We start from the raw sequence: 21,959 nt of genomic DNA on the forward strand, positions 1-21,959 counted from the left end.
ACCGGATGGTCACCCAAATAAGTGCTTGCCCAGCCCAACAGCGCTTAACTTCGGTGATCTGACGGGAGCCGGTGTTACCATTGCGTCAAGGCCGTTGGCGACAAACCTTTCTCCTTTCATCAGTTTGTGGAGTCAGTCAGCGAGAAGAGGTTTTGTTAAGGTTTGAAATTACGGTATGTATAAAATTTGCTGCAAGTGTCGAAGTGCTCTCATTTTCAAATACTGGATAATTAGACTATGGATATTTTCGCGTCCTGGGCTACATTGCTTTTTCCTCCCGCCCACTCCTCTTTGATTGGTTGATCGTTCCTATCCCCACAATCATTTTTCCCTGAGAGTAAATGATATTATGCCAATTTGGTTGAAATCAGTCTAGCGGTTTAGAAGGAGATGTCGAACATATATACACAGCAACCATATGTACATATATCTTTTAAGCCTGTATGGATGTCATTTCTGCTACTCCGAATTACATTCACCTACCTTCTATTTACTCTCAATACAAAGAGTATGCGCAGCAGATTGATCATTCCACTCAACAGATGCTGTAATTCTTCCTCATTTTCACTGAGGACAGCAATGTTGCCAACGAATGGTATCATTGATATCCTTTCAACCAAAATTTTAATCTCATAGCTAAAGATTTTATTTCCGTCGGTATTTCTTCGGTGAATATTGAGCAGCAGAGGCGAAATATTACATCCCTATGGTTTATGCTTTCTAATTCTAACACTTTTCTCTTCATTCTTATCTCTCCATCTCAGTTCATGTACGTATTGCATGTACCAGTCTTCGCCCATAGCTTGCATCTACTTTTCTGACAACTTCGACCATTTTACATTTTCCAATGTTTTTTATAGGTCTACAGATCCTATGAACATTCACTCTGGTGTGTTTACCTTTAAGGAAAGCCAAACTGATCATCATGTAGCAGATATTACGCTTTCTTTTCTCTTCTCATGTGTATTATTCTTATCTCAACATGTATGTATGAGTGATTAGAAAGATAAACTTCTTTGCTAAGACCGCCAATAATAATCTTTATTCCCGATAACGGGTTTCAGTAATCAGTACTACCATCCTCATATCTGAAAAGCATTTATACAGTATAACTATATGGGAAACAACTATAATAAACAATATCAGATCAATATATAGAAGAAAAAGAATCAGAAATCCATCACACCTGAACAGACAGGTATCCCCCAGATATTTCTTAAATTAGCAGTAAAAGTACTCTTTCTCAAAAATGGCTCTGAGCACTATGGGACTCAACATCTTAGGTCATAAGTCCCCTAGAACTTAGAACTACTTAAACCTAACTAACCTAAGGACATCACACACACCCATGCCCGAGGCGGGATTCGAACCCGCGACCGTAGCAGTCTCGCAGCTCCGGACTGCAGCGCCAGAACCGCTAGACCACCGCGGCCGGCACTCTTTCTCATGAATTGGCAGGTACGCAATGACTAGAGGACTGATACATAGGCATTCAGAATTAAACCAATTTCATATACAGCAATTCACCACATACATCTGTCTTGTGCCATTCACAACAGAACAGATCAGGGTTCATTTTTCTTTTACGTTCTATCTGATACTGTATATTACACAATTACTTTGCGTACAGTTACATTGTATAAATTCTTTCCAAATCTGAAGATAGTAACGTTGATTACAGAAACCGTTTATCAAGAATAAAGATTATTATTAGCGAGCCTGGCAAAGAAGTTTATCTTCTTTAATCTGTTATCACAAATCGTCCCTTGCGCCTCAAAATGAGTAAACTGAAAAAAATTGGATGCATGAGATGCTAAGCTGATGGATAACTCTCGCACGGACCTCCTCTTGCAGCTTCGGGATTAAGTGGATGAGAATTTTGCGGAAGAGTAATGGTTTATACAAACCAAGTTGAATAGTCGCTTGTTTGTTACTTATCCCCCAGATATTAGAAATTTCGACGGAATGTTCGCTCTTCCTTCAGTCTTATTATATCGCAAGTTTTCCGAAACTCTATTAAACTCTTTTACAGGGGCCATTTGCCTTCCACATCGACTCCCATTTCTTCTTCTATCATGTTATCAGACAGTTCCTGTCGTTCGTAGATAGGCCTTCAGTTTATTCTTCTCTGTTCGTTACCTCTGCATTTAAAAACGGAATTTCTCTTGCTCTGTCAATGTTGACGGTCTTGCCTTTAATTTCATCAAAAACTGGCTCTGTGCACTATGGGATTCAACTTCTGAGGTCATCAGTCCCCTAGAACTTAGAACTACTTACACCTAACTAACCTAAGGATATCACACACATCCATGCCCGAGGCAGGATGGTTCAAATGGTTCTGAGCACTATGGGACTTAACTTCCGAGGTCATCAGTCCCCTAGAACTTAGAACTACTTAAAACTAACTAACCTAAGGACATCACACACATCCATGCCCGAGGCCGAGGCAGGATTCGAACCTGCGACCGTAGCGGTCTCGCGGTTCCAGACTGTACGCCTAGAACCGCTCGGCCACTCCGGCCGGCTTAATTTCATCGTGTGTTGCTTTGACGTTTCTATGTGCTGAATCAGTCCCTCTGGCGACCACATTTTTCAGTTTCTTCGTATTTTTCCTGCAGCAATTTGGCCTAGGCTTCCATGCATTTCCTGTTCATTACATCGCTATAAATCGACCCCTGTTTTGTCTTCTATCACAACAGACAAATCAAATTGTAGACATCGATTCCAGTTATAACGGTACTTTGCGGGCAGGCGTGTCAATTAGCATCATATTAATTAAAATGTGGGCTAAATAGACTTTATTTTGGAAGAATTAAAAAGGGGAAAGTAATACGAAACTTTAATAACTGCACAGTATTACTAAGAAGCAATATAATGAAAAGTAATAAAAAGCAAAGTGGCAAAGACCAAGCGGGACAGAAAGATATAGGGGCGCGTTTGTTTTCTAATACATATAAAAGAACATGTAACACATTATTGAGCTCTCTACCTTCAGTTATCGCGATCGGGCTAGTCGATGAAAAAGTGGTACGCGACTGCGAAATTCGTTAAGGATATTATTTAAAGACTCTTCAAGCACGTTTAAAATACATTACGTGTGACGAAGTGATCAGAACCGTTTATTGTCGGGTGGAGTGGAAATGAATCCGACAACATAATTCGAACTTTGTGTTAGCTGGGAAAAATACTCTTGGGAAACTATTATGGTTGTGGAACCCACGAAAGTTGTGCGCAACGGAAAGCTATAGTTTACGTAATTCTGCATTTTATAAAATGCTGAAACGTGTGTGCGCGGAACATAAATAGAATCTTATCCTTGGACGGTTGCGGGGTTAACTGATACAAACAATGCGCCAGCATAAAAAATAGTTTGTTTATTAAGTACCAGATATTAATTAACGGGGACCTAAAATACTAAAAAAGAAGGATATGATCATCACCTCCAATCCCGATTCATATTTCATATTTTATTAATGAAAAGAGAAGTGTTAATAAACAAACTACATTTCAATTTTATCCACGATTTTCGCTTCATTACGTAGTCTTGACTACATGATAAACAATATCTGTGGAAGTTGTACGCAACGTATCGTCATAATATTTAGCCAACCAATATTGTGGGACACCAAAAATGTAAATGCATGAAATTGTTCTTACAGCGGATGTATAATGTGTGAGTGCGACGAACTATATTGAGAAACTGAACATCCATTACGTACTTGCATGTTTATCTGCGAAAATGGTCCTTGTCGGTAGATCAGCATAGAGTTCGAATAGAATCGCTGGAATATTGCAAACCAACCATATTCATCGAACATCTAAATACGCATAATGCTGGTACCACCAGCCGGGAAATACACTTAAATCAATAGACGACCAATGAGCTAGCGTCACGAATTTTCAAACATCCACTGCCATGTATGAAGGCGAGTGACACCACGAGTGTTAACGTCGATCGAGGGGTGTCGTCGTGATCGTATTGAATGACATTGAGCGGTTACACAGTGTATGTGGAATTCCTTTAGTTGTGTACTGATTTTTCTTTTAGAATTCAGTGTGTCGGTTTCTCCACATTTAATTCTAGTGTTTCGTATTTATTGTCATTCATTTCATTGGCTCGCTTTTCTGCTACATTTCCGAATCTCCCCGTCATGCTTGTCTGCGCTTCTCTCACGCGTGACTAAATAATTAATAGTAAAATTAATGCTATTTTGTAATAGTATGATTTCACCATGCGCTTTACTGTAATGCACTTTAAAGGTTTTCTGTGTCTTTCTACTCGCATAAATGACGAGAGTAAGGCATGAAAATAGGTTTTTAACTCTTGTTATTTGGTTTCATTATCTCCAATTCGTTTCGGTATTTTCATGACTAATTAAAAAGTGCATGAAATGTGATTGTAATTTTATCGCATGCTACAATCATTTGTTTACCAGTATAATCCGCTGCTTTCATCGATTGCCTATACGTAGCGTCGTTGCCTTAGGTATGACTCAATGATCAAAGCCGATGAGAGGAATCGGAAACTAGAATTTATCCGATTTCCGCATTTGTTGCCGGTATCTTCGCTGTAATGACTGACCATTCGTCTCTCTTGCGCTTACATTATTTCCTTGCTGCGCCACGTGTCCGAAGACCACTATGAGGCATTCAGTCTCGCCGTGGACAGTGTTTTGGCTCGTCAGTGTAAATATGCACGTCTTCGCCGGGCTGAACAAGACGAAAATTTGGCGGAAGATGTTTGGAGGGATGTAGTGTGATCCTACGATGCCTGGCGCCGGGGACTTCGTCGGCCAGCAATGGCTTTCAACCTGTAATGTGTGGCCGATGTAATTCGGACCATAGGTGGATCCATTATGTGTTTCGTAGAATCACCAGTTTACGTTACCGTGATTTAATTACAGGATGATTATTCCACCATTACTGGTATCCGGTTGTGGCCATAACTCTACATCGTCATGTCATGAACCACTCCAATAACTCTATATCGTCATGTCATGAGCCACTCTACTGCAACACGTCCTGTTTCAACCGAAAATTAGTTGCTGTAGTATCACCCAGGGGGGCAAAGAAAGCTATGCGCAGAAAGCAACGTGTTTTCTCAGTTGTGCGCATGACGTCACGGTGGAAGCAGCTGTGCCAAACAGTACACAGTTCGAATTGTGTGTGATTGTTTTTCATGTGTTGTTTTGTGTTTGAAGGAGTATTTTGATTGAGTTCTTTCTTCTGAGGTACTCAGTCAACAGCGGAAACCTTCGGAATTCGGGAGTGTTAACGGTTTTTGCTGTAATTGATATTTGATTCGGAACTGAAATAGTTAGCGATAGTGGACAGCGGAATCAACATTGTGTTCGCCAGCTCTATAGTTTATGGTTCGTGCTGTGAAATTCTTATTGGAGAATCTACAAGTGAGTGAGAAAATTAATTTTTACAATGCCAGGCTGTGCTGTAACGGGCTGTTTTTCCTACAACTGGAGCACAAAGGGAACTGACGTAATGATTCACAGTTTCCCGCGTAATGAAACATCACAAAAACTATGGTTGTCGAAATGTTGAGGGAAAGACAGTGTAAATGTTGCGCATGCAAGAATATGTTCTCGCCATTTCGCAGAAACAGATTACTTAAGGGATTTACAGTCTGAATTGCTTAATTTACCCCGAAAAAGAATGCTCAAGCCAGATGCAGTTCCTTCGCGCAATTTGCCGTGCAGTAGTGCGACTGTCAATGTGTCACCCGCAACAGAAGACAGAACGAAACGGTATAAGAAACGAGAACTACATAAGAAATCTCTGGAAAAGCTGTCACCAAATAAGAAACATCATAATAAGAGCACATGTACAGATGACAGTTTTTTTTTTTTTTTTTTGAGACACAGATAAAGTTACTTTGATGAATACTATAGCGGCTTTAGAAAGAAGGAATGCTGTTCTTACAAACAAGTGTGTGCAACTTCGAGCTCTTAAGTAAATTCATTTCAATGCGATTAAATGAATAGTTTCTGATTTATTTGACCCGAGGTTTCGAATTTCAAGTGTGTGTCAGTGTGGTTGTGATCTGACATTTTACCGATGTGTGAGACATAAGCTGCGAAAGAATATAACTCATCAGTTTTAACTGTAATATTTAGCAGCAGAAAAGCAGTTTAGACATCTGATTTCTGGTATAAACAAAATCTTCCGCCAAAAACTTGACGTAAACGCGCATGCCGTGTCGTCTGCTTGTGAGCGCTTGCTTCCACGCTGACGCCACTAGGCCAGTCAATGGCAGAGCAGAGTGCTTACTGCCCAACCTTATTATTTAATAACCTTGGTATCACCATTCTGCCGTTGTATGTAACTAATCGAGTACATGTTTGTGAGTAAGCGCACAAGAAATTTATCTGGCTCAAAGACTCATTATGACTGCGAGACACGGGTTACCTCTGACTCGTGATACATGGACTTCTTCTTTATCGTCGCCTTGTCCCACGTCACGTACGGTCGGTGTTGCTCTTCTGGATCCTTCTCCTCCATAGTACTCTATCCATTGCCTCTTCCTTCTTCCATCCTTTCTCCCTTAGGTCCCCGGATATCTTATCCTTCCACCTCATCTTCGGCCTTCCTCTCCTTCTCGCTCCTTCAATCTTTATATCTCCAACTCTGTTTCCGATATACTCTTCCCCTTTTCTCTGTAACTATCCGTACCACCTTAGCCTGCTCTCTTGTATGTTTTTCCCCATGGGTCCCACTTTCACAGCTCCTCTAACAAATTCATTTCTAATCCTGTCCTTCCTTGTTACACCACACATCCACCTCAGCATCCTCATTTCCGCCACTTCCATCTTCCTTTCCTGGGCTACTGTGATTGGCCATGTCTCTGCCCCGTATATCATAGCAGGCCTTATCACCGACTTGTACACTTTCCCTTACAACCCAATGCTCACCCTCTTGTCATACAACACTCCACTCTTTTCCCTCCAGTTGTTCCAACCGCAATTTACAAGGAATGTTTATACAATGTGGAACATTACGTGTACAATGGACTGACTACTTCTGATTTAGAATTGCGCAGAGTAGGATCTCAGCGAAACTGTGATTAGCGGCATTGTTGAAAACTGACTTTTTGAATATCGAACGTAGTTTTTAATGAATTATGACAACATTTCATCTCATACAAGAGGATGACGTATACTGAAATGTAGCTAGGACGATCACTTATGGAAAAATATAATTTCGTAAATGGAAGATGTATTTTCAGTTCTTTGGTTATTTTAACTTCTCCCTTGTCTGCGGCTCGGAACAATATTTGCTGTGTCGTTAACTCGTAGGGAAATCTGAATCCTGGGAAATCAGTGGAGCCTGCGCTACGGTCGTTTATGCTCTATTTTAAGAGGTTAAATTCTGGACTTTATCAAAATTGACACATGACTTGGACAGTGATTCCCAAGCTGCACAGTGAGAACGTCATAGCACGCAATACGTATTTCCCCACGGCGTACGATGTGCGTCTGATTATTTTAAGATCGCCGCAATTCCGTAAAGCCACAGAGATTTTATTCCAGGTGGTAACTTCGACAACTACAATCAGACAAAGTATGATTATGAGCTGTAACTTGTAATCATTTTGTTTTATGCACTTCGGAATTCAAAGCAGTAACCAAATTTCTACCTGTGTGGGATTGTTTAAAACTAGTGGGGAAGCGACTTCTCTCGCCCAAAGTTCCCATTCAAATAACTAGACATTATTCAGTCACATTAATTTTAACTTCAGTTTCGGGGGGGGGGGGGGGGGGGGGAGGGAGGAGGAGGCGAGATACTGAAGTACTATACCACACCTCGTGTAACGTCTAGTAATAAACAAAGACAATATATTGTGTAATAATGAGAATATTAGATGTGTCATATTGTGTCATTGTGTAAAATTATGTATTTTTTCTTTATTATTTATTTCTGAGAACGTCTGCGTCGGCGAGTAATAAGACCGACACAGAAGATAAATGTTGTACAGAGATCACAAATGAATTAGTATATAATGCATGATGTAAAGTAAAGTCTTGTCTTCTTAATCTGGAAGCTGTGAGAGAAAGATCTCCTGTTGTTGTCGTAGAGAGCGAGAAGGTAGCATTCTTTTGTCGAGATTGGGAATTGTACGCCATTACGTGTGCATTTACACAGGTCTGTAATTGTTGAGATATTTAGATGTTTCAATAGAGTTGTTTAAATGAAAACGTGTATTATTTAATTGTTAAAGCTTGCTTGCCTATTATCCCATCATGTTAAGATATTTTTCAGTTATATAAAAAAAAATTATTATCTGTGGAGCTGAGCTGTGTGGAGAAAGAAGAGCCGCTGCCGCGGCGTATTTAAACGACTTACAATATCGTCGAGTATACCGCAAGGAAGCGGTAAAATAATAGTAGAATAATATTATTTCTTTTAGCTCCCAGACTGGCAGTGAAGATCAGCAGATTTTATGATGTGTTGCAGGTTGACGCGGGCTGCTGATAGGATATAAATTACAGTGCAAATAATTTAATGTACTTACCGAATCTGATAGGAATCTTGCTGTGCTCCGTTCTGATCTGGCTAAATTTTATAGTGATAACGTAATTTTCTTTAATGAGAGTCTCATGTTCTTGGGCTAGTCGTGGTATGAAACAGCATTCTAGTAAGAAATAAAATCCACTGCAAACTTGTGTTTTTGAACGATTGTACGAACTGTAACATCAGTGATCATAAAACAGTAATTTCAACTTTGAATAACTATGAAGTAGGAAAGATATATTGATCCTTAGCATGGGTTGCAGTTACTAAAAATCGTTCTTTAAATTGTAGGCCAGATCCAGAACAATAAGACTTCCATAGAATCATTTTATTTTACTAAAAGGTAACGATGATAAAGAAATTAAAGGCACAGCATTGTTAAAAGAATTTCTCGTCACTCTTTCCATATATGCGTTGTTACGCTAATAATAATAATTAAAAAATAAATAAATGAACCAAAGAGACTAACAATTTATAAAAACAAATAACGAAAGAGTAGTCAGGACGGGAAACTCGACAGCACATTTCAATCGCACAATCTTTATCTCATACTAACATTGTGGAAACAGGGAGTAAAGCGTTGCAGTCAGCACTCCCTAAATTTGAGAGTTCTATGAGAGCCTGTCAACAGCGATACAGCGACTGAATTCATCTGCATAATTTGTGCTGGGACAGAATGATTTCGCATGTTATTGCGATGTAATTTTCTTAGGTTTCTCTTCACTCTACTGAAACAGCAAGAGACAAATAAACAATTGGTAAAGGGTCATGTAGAATTTTGTAACTTTTTATGTGTAATGTATGTTGCGCATTTGTGTAGTAGTAGAATACCTTGTACAGCTTTGTTCGGGAGACGGCGGCAGAGATCATCCGTCAGCCCAGAGACAACAGCAGAGCGCTGGAACACCAGCTGGCCGCAAGAAGAACGACCGGCGGTTTCACACTGATCGCCCAGGTCATTGCGACCACCTCTCTAGTAGGCGGTATTTCCAAGTTTGGTACGGATAACAGCGACGACGCTTCGTGGCATGGAAGCTATTAGGCCTTGGTAAGTTGCTGGAAGGAGTTGGCACCACATCTGCACACAAGTCACCTAATCCGCGTAAATTCCGGGAGAGGGCGATGAACTCTGACGCCGCGTTCTGTCACATCCCAGATGTGTTCCATTGGTTTCAGATCTGGCGAGTTGGGGGCCACCAAATCAATTGTGGAACTCACAACTGGCTTTCTCGGGCTAATCCGTCACACTCCTGGCCTTCTGACAGGGCGCCTTATCTTACTGAAAAATGCCACTGCCATCGGGAAACATTATCGTCGTGAAAGGGAGCACGTGGTCTGCAACCAGTGTTCGATACTCCTTGGCCGTTGTGGTGCATTGCACGATCTCCACTGGACTCATGAATTCCCACGTGAATGTTCTCCAGGACATAAAGGAGCCGCCGCCATTTTGTCTCCGTCACGCAGTTCAGGTGCCCAGGAGCTCTTTCCCTGGCAGAGGACGGATTCGCGCCCTCCCACCGGCTTCATGAAGAAGGTATGTCTACATCTACATCTACATTCATACTCGGCAAGGCACCCAACGGTGTGTGGTGGAGGGCACTTTACGTGCCATTGTCATTACCTCCCTTTCCTTTCCACTCGTGTATGGTTCGCGGGAAGAACGACTGCCGGAAACCCTCCGTGCGCGCTCGAATCTCTCTAATTTTACATTCGTGATCTCCTCGGGAGGTATAAGTAGGGGGAAGCAATATATTCGATACCTCATCCAGAAACGCACCCTCTCGAAACCTGGACAGCAAGCTACACCGCGATGCAGAGCGCCCCTCTTGAAGACTCTGCCAGCTGAGTTTGCTAAACATCTCTGTAACGCTATCACGCTTACCAAATAACACTGTGACGAAACGCGCCGCTCTTCTTTGGATCTTCTCCATCTCCTCTGTCAACCCGACCTGGTACGGATCCCACACTGATGAGCAATACTCAATTGTAGGCCGAACGAGTGTTTGTAGGCCACCTCCTACATTTTCTAAAGACTCTCCCAATGAATCTCAACCTGGCACGCGCCTTACCAACAATTAATTTTATATGATCAATCCACTTCAAATCGTTCCGTACGCATAATCCCAGATATTTTGCAGAAGTAACTGCTACCAGTGTTTGTTCCGGTATCATATAATCATACAATAAAGGATCTTTCTTTCTATGTATTCGCAATACATTACATTTGTGTATGTTAAGGGTCAGTTGCCACTCCCTGCACCAAGTGCCTATCCGCTGCAGATCTTCTTGCATTTGGCTGCAATTTTCTAATGCTGCAACTTCTCTGTATACTACAGCATCATCCGCGGAAAGCCGCGTGGAACTTCCGACACTATCTACTAGGTCATTTATATGTATTGTGAAAAGCAATGGTCCCATAACACTCCCCTGTGGCACGCCAGAGGTTACTTTAACGTATGTGGACGTCTCTCCATTGAGAACAACATGCTGTGTTCCGTTTGCTAAAAACTCTTCATTCCAGCCACACAGCTGGTCTGATATTCCGTAGGCCCTTACTTTGTTTATCAGGCGACAGTGCTGAACTGTATCGAACGCCTTCCGGAAGTCAAGAAAAATAGCATCTACCTGGGAGCATGTATCTAATATTTTCTGGGTCTCATGAACAAATAAAGCGAGTTGGGTCTCACACGATCGCTGTTCCCGGAATCCATGTTGATTCCTACAGAGTAGATTCTGGGTTTCCAGAAATGACGTGATACGCGAGCAAAGAACATGTTCTAAAATTCTACAACAGATCGATGTCAGAGATACAGGCCTATAGTTTTGCGCATCTGCTTGACGACCCTTCTTGAAAACTGGGACTACCTGTGCTCTTTTCCAATCATTTGGAACCTTCCGTTCCCGTAGAGACTTGCGGTACACGGCTGTTAGAAGGGGGGCAAGTTCTTTCCGGTACTCTGTGTAGAATCGTATTGGTATCCCGCCAGGTTAAGTGGACTTTCCTCTGTTGAGTGATTCCAGTTGCTTTTCTATTCCTTGGGCACTTATTTCTATGTCAGCCATTTTTTAGTTCGTGCGAGGATTTAGAGAAGGAACTGCAGTGCGATCTTCCTCTGTGAAACAGCTTTGGAAAGAGGTGTTTAGTATTTCAGCTTTACGCGTGTCATCCTCTGTTTCAATGCCATCATCATCCCAGAGTGCCTGGGTACGCTGTTTCGGGATTTATCAGACCGTGAAACGTTCTGCCACTGTGGCAACGCCAAGTATCGATGGATGTGTGTCCATTTCAGTAGTAATTGTCGATGTCACGGTGTTAACATTGACACATGCATGGGTTGTCGGCTGCGGAGGCTCCATCGTTAGGAATATTTGGTGCGCTCTGTGTTCAGACATACTTGTACTCTGCCTAGCATTAAAGTCCAATGGCAGTTCCGCCACAGTTCGCCTGGTGTTCTGTTTTATTCGTCTGCCCAGCCTGCGACGTCCGACATCTGCGATGAGGGGTGGACGCCCAACCCCACGACGTCCGGACGTGGTTTAATATTGGTTTCGCCACGTGTTGAGGACATTCAACAGAGCACCCCTCGAACACCCAACAAGTCGCGCAGTTTCCAAAATGCTCGTACCGAGCCTTAGCGGTTTTCAAAATGTGCCCTCGGTCAGACTCAGGTACATCTCCCGCCTTCCCCATTCTACACACAGACAGCATACATGTACATGTAATACATGCACCATGTTTGTGTCTGACTGGCAGTCATTCCTCGCTAGGTGACGCTGCTATCGCCTGGACGGGTTTATATCGATAGTTGGTTGGTGGACATAATGTTCTGGCTGATCATTGTATAAAGGCTCTTAATACCGCTATTTGCTTTCTCTGACAGTCAAAACAAATTGTTCCTCCTCAGCGATCGCTAGCAGTGAGACACGAGAATATGAATAACACGTGAAAGGATACGAAATGAAGTAAATAACCTAACGAGCTCGATAAGCATTCGTCTTTGTTCAGTATAGCTTCAACCTACGTTTATTGTCATGCAGTCATCGTCATGTAATCTCTCGGACCAATGGACGCATTTAAAACTACTGCAGCTGCACATTCCTGCTCGCTGTTCTGAGCCGTTGCAGCAGTGAACTCCAGTTCGACGTTTAGGCTTCAGCGCGACTGCAGCAAGTAGCTGCAGTCGTTTAAGTATTCCACGCTGACGTACATCCAGCAGCAAACCTCGTAGTGATTGGCTCTCACGTTAAATTTACTTTAATTTTTATTGTAGGTCCGGCCAGGGCAGCACCCTTCAAAACTTCCAGAGATACTCTTTGAAATCATCGATAAATTCAATACTTCAAAAACACAAAAAACAATTACTTTTCAGTTAGGCAAACGCAACGTAGCAGCAGATGCAGCGGCTAGTGATGCCTGTCTGGAGATTACAATTTCTGAATGTCCTCTCACTGTCCACGCAGCTCCCTCGCCATTGAGAGACAACTTCGTGCGTCTGTGGGAGGAGTGGTTACCGTTGGAGAGCAAGCTGAGGCCCGTGAAACCGACGACGCGACCGTAGCGCATCTCCTTAAGGCGACAGCGGCGGCAGCAAGTACTTTTAACGCATCTCCGGATAGGAAACTGTCCTTTGACGAATGGGTTCCTCCTTCGGCAGGAAGACCCACTTGTGTACAGTTCTTGTAGTGCAAACCTTTTCATACGCCAAACTGTAACTAAATGCGCTTTATACCAAGCAACCTACTCACCAGTTGACCTTTGTTTTAGATGATGAATTGAATGTGGTTCGTGTGTTAAGATTCTATTTTATGACTGGTCTCGTCGATAGTGGCTTAGGTAGAAGAATTTACTTTGTTTGTAAGATGGTTGCTACATCGCTTCATTTCCTGTTGCCCGTGAAGACACACTTTCATGTTCCACTATTTTGAGGTTATGTCTTTACAGTCAATGTATTTTACTCACACACTGCCCTGACCTGTCCCTCTTTTGCTGCTTGTGAAAAAATGTGAGGAAGACAACCCCAAGATGGTTGTATATTCCATTTTTTAATTTACGTTTTGTTGGTTGCTCCTAACAATTAATAACCACAGTTGTGTTCTTTTTGTTAAGTGTGGGTGCTGACGAAATAGCAGTTTAGCGCACTTTACAAGCCAGTACCATCACAAAAACAGTCATCCAAACAAATACAAGTAAAAAAAATTATCTTCCTCGCTGTATTTCTACAACAAGTGAGTAAATAGGAAAAAAGCAAACGAAGGTTCACATTAAATTTTGATTTATTCGAAACATTTGCAAATTAATTTCAAACATCTTCTAAAAAGCGTACATTAAAATTTTCTTGATGACAAGGCTACAATCAAGGCTGACCCAATTTTGAAGGGCACTTCACATTGTTAGTCACATCAAAACCAGAGACTTGAGTTTTACTTGGTACATAAAATTTACAAGAGAATGCCTTCTTCTTCGGTGGTTCAGTAACACAAAAGGACGTTTTAATGGGACAGACCTTCTTTGGACTAAATGCTCTTATCTTTGGAGGGCCTGTGACTATGAAGGCCGCCTTAATAGGACACACCTTCCGTTGAGTAAAGGCCCTCTTCTTCGGTGGGCCTGTAACGATAAAGGCTGTTTTGATCGGAAATGGTCCTGTTTTTAAGGGCGTTAGTTTCATAAGGCCACAACTAAGAGAAGCTCTAAAATGACAATATGCTGCAAAGGTAGAGGTGGCTTCCAAACATTCCTCATTACAGCGCTCATCAGCCCATTCTGCAAGAGATACCACTGAGTCTGCTGGTGGCTCATCATCATCTCTATCAAAGTTTTCATTACAGGGCTCATCAGCCCATGCTGCAAGAGATACCACTGAGTCTGCTGGTGGCTCATCATCATCTCTATCAAAGTTTTCATTACAGGGCTCATCAGCCCATGCTGCAAGAGATACCACTGAGTCTGCTGGTGGCTCATCATCATCTCTATCAAAGTTTTCATTACAGGGCTCATCAGCCCATGCTGCAAGAGATACCACTGAGTCTGCTGGTGGCTCATCATCATCTCTATCAAAGTTTTCATTACAGGGCTCATCAGCCCCTTCTGCAAGAGATACCACTGAGTCTGCTGGTGGCTCATCATCATCTCTATCAAAGTTTTCATTACAGGGCTCATCAGCCCCTTCTGCAAGAGATACCACTGAGGCTGCTGGTGGCTCATCATCATCTCTATCAAAGTTTTCATTACAGGGCTCATCAGCCCCTTCTTCAAGAGATACCACTGAGTCTGCTGGTGGCTCATCATCATCTCTATCAAAGTTTTCATTACAGGGCTCATCAGCCCATGCTGCAAGAGATACCACTGAGTCTGCTGGTGGCTCATCATCATCTCTATCAAAGTTTTCATTACAGGGCTCATCAGCCCATGCTGCAAGAGATACCACTGCGTCTGCTGGTGGGTCATCATCATCTCTATCAAAGTTTTCATTACAGGGCTCATCAGCCCATGCTGCAAGAGATACCACTGAGTCTGCTGGTGGCTCATCATCATCTCTATCAAAGTTTTCATTACAGGGCTCATCAGCCCATGCTGCAAGAGATACCACTGAGTCTGCTGGTGGCTCATCATCATCTCTATCAAAGTTTTCATTACAGGGCTCATCAGCCCATGCTGCAAGAGATACCACTGAGTCTGCTGGTGGCTCATCATCATCTCTATCAAAGTTTTCATTACAGGGCTCATCAGCCCATGCTGCAAGAGATACCACGGAGTCTGCTGGTGGCTCATCATCATCTCTATCAAAGTTTTCATTACAGGGCTCATCAGCCCCTTCTGCAAGAGATACCACTGAGTCTGCTGGTGGCTCATCATCATCTCTATCAAAGTTTGCATTACAGGGCTCATCAGCCCATGCTGCAAGAGATACCACTGAGTCTGTTGGTGGCTCATCATCATCTCTATCAAAGTTTTCATTACAGGGCTCATCAGCCCATACTGCAAGAGATACCACTGAGTCTGCTGGTGGCTCATCATCATCTCTATCAAAGTTTTCATTACAGGGCTCATCAGCCCCTTCTGCAAGAGATACCACTGAGTCTGCTGGTGGCTCATCATCATCTCTATCAAAGTTTTCATTACAGGGCTCATCAGCCCCTTCTGCAAGAGATACCACTGAGTCTGCTGGTGGCTCATCATCATCTCTATCAAAGTTTTCATTACAGGACTCATCATCATCTCTATCAAAGTTTTCATTACAGGGCTCATCAGCCCATGCTGCAAGAGATACCACTGAGTCTGCTGGTGGCTCATCATCATCTCTATCAAAGTTTTCATTACAGGGCTCATCAACCCATGCTGCAAGAGATACCACTGAGTCTGCTGGTGGTTCATCATCATCTCTATGAAAGTTTTCATTACAGGGCTCATCAGCCCATGCTGCAAGAGATACCACTGAGTCTGCTGGTGGCTCATCATCATCTCTATCAAAGTTTTCATTACAGGGCTCATCAGCCCCTTCTGCAAGAGATACCACTGAGTCTGCTGGTGGCTCATCATCATCTCTATCAAAGTTTTCATTACAGGGCTCATCAGCCCCTTCTGCAAGAGATACCACTGAGTCTGCTGGTGGCTCATCATCATCTCTATCAAAGTTTTCATTACAGGGCTCATCAGCCCATGCTGCAAGAGATACCACTGAGTCTGCTGGTGGCTCATCATCATCTCTATCAAAGTTTTCATTACAGGGCTCATCAGCCCCTTCTGCAAGAGATACCACTGAGTCTGCTGGTGGCTCATCATCATCTCTATCAAAGTTTTCATTACAGGGCTCATCAGCCCATGCTGCAAGAGATACCACTGAGTCTGCTGGTGGCTCATCATCATCTCTATCAAAGTTTTCATTACAGGGCTCATCAGCCCCTTCTGCAAGAGATACCACTGAGTCTGCTGGTGGCTCATCATCATCTCTATCAAAGTTTTCATTACAGGGCTCATCAGCCCATGCTGCAAGAGATACCACTGAGTCTGCTGGTGGCTCATCATCATCTCTATCAAAGTTTTCATTACAGGGCTCATCAGCCCCTTCTGCAAGAGATACCACTGAGTCTGCTGGTGGTCTAGCATCTATCTCTAACTGCATATTGGAGGGCTGAGATAGGGATTCTGCAGCAGTCGCGGCTTCTGATGCTGGAGGCACGGCAATTGTCTCGAGCTGATTTGTTTTCTCATCAAGTCTTCTTCTGTCAGCGGGATGGTGTTGACGAGTCCACTCCTGTTGGCAGAATACAGAAAGCTCGGTAAGAGACATGGAATACAAAATCATATATGTGTATTCAATGTATATCACGAGTATAATTCTGTAACTATCACTTTGTTGCCTTTAACTGTTAGGTAGAAGGAGAACAATTTTAAAAATAATTGATGTCTGATTATTAATGTTCGTTTGGTGCAGCCGTAATATGCGGGACCTTTATGTGTGTACTTATTTGAGTGTAATGTTTCAGTACGAATTTTTCAGCTGCGTGTGTGTTCAGGTAAGAGTGGAGATGACGGCAAACGCGATGCAAAATATAATTCCGAATTACGTGTATATTCAATACCGTTTATCCCAGCAGTTAAACTTGTGTCCACTTTTTATGTAATGGTCATGTATACGTACAAGTTACGGTTATGTAGGCAGGTTCGATACCTGCTTGAATGGTTCACCGGCGTTGCATCTGATTTTGTGGTGTAACCAGCTCGGCATTTTTACGAGGGAAACGCTCGTCGTCTTCTGGGACACCACTTAAATCTTCAGTGGCTACTTGGTAATACTGTGACTTTACAAATATAATCCGACACCATACTTGGGAGCGATTCTACCAGCGGTAACGTTGTTTGTATCGATTGTGGTTATTCTCGTGAAGCATCTGAAGTAACTTGGGAGGCACTTGCCCTCTGAAAGTAGTGTACGCTATTCCAATGAAGTCCAACTATTACAAAGAAGAAGCTACAGTGGTTTGTGACATACAGTGACGAGGCCGCCGAATTGTTTGGTGGACCCGAACATATTCGAAGGAGACAGCGTGAATCCAATGTGCATTGACAGGATACCGGAAAAGGCAAACTCAAAGGGCGTTTCTCACTTGTAAACGGATATGCACGGAAGTAAATAGAACACAGAAACGACAGAGAAAAATTGCACGTGAAGTGAGTTTTGTAACTCCATGAAAACAGACATACTGGTCAGCGCCGCATTAAGTTAAAAGTTCTCGGAAGAGGGAAATTGTTTGTATGGAAGCAGTGGAGCCATCCGCTGAAAAGACTTCCACCGCCAACTGTTAGTAATAAGCCTTGGTCTTCTTCAGACTACTTCCACCACCAGCTGTGAGTAACAATCATAGGACTGTAAAGATGATAATGATTTGCTGCGGCAGCCTTTTACAATGTAAGGGTATTATTATGCTGTTATATCAGTCACTAACAGTTCATCAGGCAAAGCCAATAAACACTAACCGATAATCTAAAACTACTCTCCCTCTTCCTTAACTAGTTCTCTTAAAATTTAACTGCGTATTATTTGTGCAGGAGATACCCGAAACATGGAAACCTCAAATTACTACATCTTTACCTAAGCAAGGATTAAATCATTACCCCGAAACAGAGCAAAACAGCTATATAAGCAACTAAGTGCGCAACAGGAATTCCACTATTAAACGCTGGGCCGAGTGAGCGAATGGGTGGAAAGAGTTCATTGAAGGCCTCTACGAGGGGTAGAAATGGAAGTCGAGATGAAAGACGTAGGGATCCAGTAATGGCACTTATCAGAGTTTCGACGCACTTACGATCAAATAAATCTACAGACATCGACAGCATATCTACATTTCTAAAATCATGACTGAAAGTGAAAACCAAACGACTTTTCAAGTTCGATTGAAGGATTTTTTAGTCTGCAAACTACACAGAATTCCAAGGGCTTATAAGAGCGAGAACTACCGAAAAATCGACTGACAAGTATAACACACCGAAGAATGGAAAAGAAAGCTTTGATTGAGGAAAGGTGCTGCGAATACATAGAAAGAAAGATCCCATATGATTTAGCTACAATATAGCAGGTCAGCAACTGCAAGCAGATAATTCCATAAATTATCTGGGAGTACGCACTAGGAGTGATTTGAAATGGAATGATCATATAAAGTTGATCGTCGGTAAAGCAGATGCTAGACTGAGATTCATTGGAAGAATCCTAAGGAAATGCAATCCGAAAACAAAGGAAGTAGGTTACAGTACGCTTGTTCGCCCACTGCTTGAATACTGCTCAGCAGTGTGGGATCCGTACCAGATAGGGTTGATGGAAGAGATAGAGAAGATCCAACGGAGAGCAGCGCGCTTCGTGACAGGATCATTTAATAATCGCGAAACCGTTACGGAGATGATAGATAAACACCGGTGGAAGATGCTGCAGGAGAGACGCTCAGTAGCTCGTTACGGGCTTTTGTTGAAGTTTCGAGAACATACCTTCACCAAGGAGTCAAGCAGTATATTGCTCCCTCCTACGTATATCTTGCGAAGAGACCATGAGGATAAAATCAGAGAGATTAGAGCCCACACAGAGGCATACCGACAATCCTTCTTTCCACGAACAATACGAGACTGGAATAGAAGGGAGAACCGATAGAGGTACTCAAGGTACGCTTCGCCACACACCGTCAGGTGGCTTGCGGAGTATGGATGTAGATGTAGATGTAGGTAAAGGCACCAGAGAGGCACCTCTGACGTCGCTCTTTATTGTAGAAGCAAGACTGCAAAAAGGGTTACACGATGTAAAATAGTGGAATGTGTTTCAGTTTCTCAGGAAAATTCAGGGCTCTACCTAGTCTTTCGGCCATACTATTCAGTCTGCCCATCTGCGAAATGATGACGAAAGTAAATGAAAGGATCAGCTGTGGGTTTAAATTCAGGACGGAAGGATATCAGTGATAGGATTCAGTGGTGGCACTGCTGTCCTCAGTAAAAGTGAAGGGAAATGTTGTGATGATATGCACAACGTTACAGTAGGCTGTTATATTGAATCAGAAACAGTGTTGCACAAAGTAGCAATTTTACGAGAGACGGTTCCTGAATATAGTATGGCGGCATGCTTAATTTCTTCTTTTGATGAGCCCAGTGGTAGAGCTATTTGAAAAACTAACTAAATTTCTTAACATTGTTTAGAATCTAGTCACACAGCCTGCCCATATTTTTGTTTGTAAGCTATTGGTAACCTCGAGTGGTGTGATTACTTCTATTTACTTCATTTTGTGAGAAGTTTCCATGGATGTGTTATGGGTGTGTTAATGAAGAAAGTATTTTTCGCTGCACTGGGTGATATAATTGACCAGTGATCGTCAGATCAGAGCAATTTGTGATCCTGTTATTGTGGGAGGTGGGTTTTTGAACAGTACTGCGTATTCAAGGATCACACAGGTGATGTTTTTGCCTGCAACACGTTTAGCAGTGAATGTGATGTTTTTATGTGGTCCAGTGAACGATTTTCATTTGGTCTTTTCAGCCAGAAGACCGTTTTGATGCATCTGATCACAGTTGTCAATACTCAACAGCTAGCTTCTTCATTTGTGTACAACCACTGCAAGCTACACCTATTTGAGCCACCTCACCGTCGTGACGCTTCGGAATCAAAGTGACGATTGCTTGATACCTCAGGAAGTGTCCCGTTAAAACATACCTCTTTTAGTAAGTTGCGCCATAAATCTCTTTTCTGTCCAATTCGTTTCAGTACCTCCTCAGCAATTATCGAATCTATCCAGTTGTGTAAGGCAGGTAAAAAATGAGCTGACAAAACATATCCCATGTTTCATTACTTCTTCGGGATGCCGAGTATTAGACATTTTCGGGAGTCAGTTTAAGATATGTACTGTATGCCACTCACCAGATCATCACGTAAGAGCCCAGTCCACTCTCCAGCTGCCGCCTGGGAATGCAGATGTTCGACCCACTGCATCTGTACAAAAAGGGAAAAAAAATCTTGTAGTTAACGTATGTACCCACAGGAACACTACAGACTACATCGATAGCTGAAACACATTTAACAGCAACATAAAGTAGACTGGGAAGTGCTACAGAATCGATCCTGTTGTCGAACCAATTAAATTAGAAGTGAGGAAAACCCTAGTCTGATGACTGACTTTTCCAGTGGACACAGCTTATTGACTATGAGTACTTCAAGGCTAGTAAATACAGATGTAGGAATAAATACTCGACATGAAGGTAATTCACCGGTCATGTCACACAGTTAAATAGAGAGCTGTGAACAGTTAAAGAAAGTGGCCATCAGCAATAAACCAAAACTCAGTCGATGCAAGTATCTTGGTGTTAGTGGGTACAGTGTCGCAATCTCCCACATAGCAATGAAAAAGTAGAGACAAGATCAATAGCGAAGAAAACAGGAAAAGCGACGCTTGGAAATTACCACATTCAGAACGAAGGATGGACAGCCTTATAGGTAAATATGTTGTTGTGGCCTTCAGTCCTGAGACTGGTTTGATGCAGCTCTCCATGCTACTCTATCCTGTGCAAGCTTCTTCATCTCCCAGTACCTACTGCATCCTACACTCTTCTGAATCTGCTTAGTGGATTCATCTCTTGGTCTCCGTCTACGATTTTTACCCTGCACGCTGCCCTCTAGTACTAAATTGGTGATCGCTAGATGCCTCAGAACATGTCCTACCAACCGATCCCATCTTCTAGTCAAGTTGTACCACAGACTCCCCCTTCTCCCCAATTCTATTCAATACCTCCTCATTAGTTATGTGATCTACCCATCTAATCTTCAGCTTTCTTCTGTAGCACCACATTTCGAAAGCTTCTATTCTCTTCTTGTCCGAACTATTTATCGTCCATGTTTCACTTCCATACATGGCTACACTCCATACAAATACTTTCAGAAACGACTTTCTGACACTTAAATCAATACTCGATGTTAACAAATTTCTCTTCTTCAGAAACGCTTTCCTTGCCATTGCCAGTCTACATTTTATATCCTCTCTACTTCGACCATCATCAGTTATTTTGCTCCCCAAATAGCAAAACTCCTTTACTACTTTAAGTGTCTCATTTTCTAATCTAATTCCCTCAGCATCACCCGACATAATTCGACTACATTCCATTATCCTCGTTTTGCTTTTGTTGATGTTCATCTAAATTTTCGGAAGTGAGTGACGTCCGTTAGTGAGCACATGGTGTGTGTGTGTGTATGTGTGTGCTACTGGTGTGGTATACGTCGTCAGGAAACGAAGTGGTGCTCACCTTCGGAGCTTTGGTGACCTGCTCCAACTCGACCAGCCGTCGATGCCCCTGCATCGTCTTCCTTCGGCCGAAACAAGGACAGCACGCCGCCCAGTATCTCCTCCAACCCATCTGCAGCAGAGAAGAGCCTGTTCCACAAGCTGCCGAATGGTTAATGGTATAGTAATTG

This window comes from Schistocerca nitens, chromosome 1 (genome assembly GCF_023898315.1).
Source record: "Schistocerca nitens isolate TAMUIC-IGC-003100 chromosome 1, iqSchNite1.1, whole genome shotgun sequence".
Lineage (NCBI taxonomy): Eukaryota > Metazoa > Arthropoda > Insecta > Orthoptera > Acrididae > Schistocerca > Schistocerca nitens.